Source organism: Octopus bimaculoides, chromosome 18 (genome assembly GCF_001194135.2).
Source record: "Octopus bimaculoides isolate UCB-OBI-ISO-001 chromosome 18, ASM119413v2, whole genome shotgun sequence".
NCBI classification, from domain to species: Eukaryota; Metazoa; Mollusca; class Cephalopoda; order Octopoda; family Octopodidae; genus Octopus; species Octopus bimaculoides.
The window spans coordinates 46060856-46061748 of record NC_068998.1 but is presented as its reverse complement, the minus strand read 5'-3'; the positions used below and the strand labels follow the sequence as shown (position 1 = coordinate 46061748).

General features: G+C 33.7%; 1 protein-coding gene across 1 annotated transcript in view; it reads left to right on the top strand.

Annotated features, from left to right (window-relative positions):
- LOC106882022 (shootin-1) overlaps nt 1–893 on the top strand; it is a 9043-nt gene that overhangs the window by 806 nt on the left and 7344 nt on the right. The window lies entirely within an intron of this gene.

Here is an 893-nt window from a genome sequence, read left to right as displayed (position 1 = left end):
ATAACCTCGGGTTGACCAAAGCCTTGTTAGTGGATTTGGTAGACGAAAACTGAAAGAAGCCCATTGTGTGTGTGTGAAAATATATATATATATATATATATATATATATATATATATATACAAACATACATATATATATGTATATATACGTACATATATATATGTATGTATGTATTTGTGTGTGTGTTTGTCGCCCCCATCATTGCTTGACAACCGATATTGGTGTGTTTACATCCCCGTAACTTAGTGGTTTGGCGAATGAAGCCGATAGAATAAGTACTAGGCTTACAAAGAATAAAACCTGGGGTTGATCCGTTCGACTAAAGATGATGCTCCGGCATGGCTGCAGCCAAATGACTGAAACAAGTAAAAGAATATCTATCTATCTATATATATATAAGAAATAGTGAGGGATTATCACATGGGCTGGAGAATATCTGATCTATATACAATGCCAATAAGGTAATGTTGCTGAGCTATGTTTGTGACTGTCTCTAATACTCCAACTCCTAATACTACTACTACTCATATTATTACTGCTACTTCTACTAAGTACCACTCCCTCAACCGCTACTACCCCATTGTAACCTGCCTTTACCTGTTCTACTTAAACATCTCAATCTTCCCCCATTTTCCCCATACAATCGCCATTCTTCAGGTGCTCTGTTTGTTATTTTCAGCAATGGCTTTGATGAAGGTATCATTGATTTTCTTAGGTAGTTCACTTTACCTCAATTGATTAATAGACCAATTGAGTAAACCTATCTATAATGGCTACTGGAAGCAGTTGTAAGCCAAATTTGCTATAATAAAGAAATTATATATAATGAGCATTATTTTAACTCATCCATTATACATACATATATACATACATATATATATATATATATATA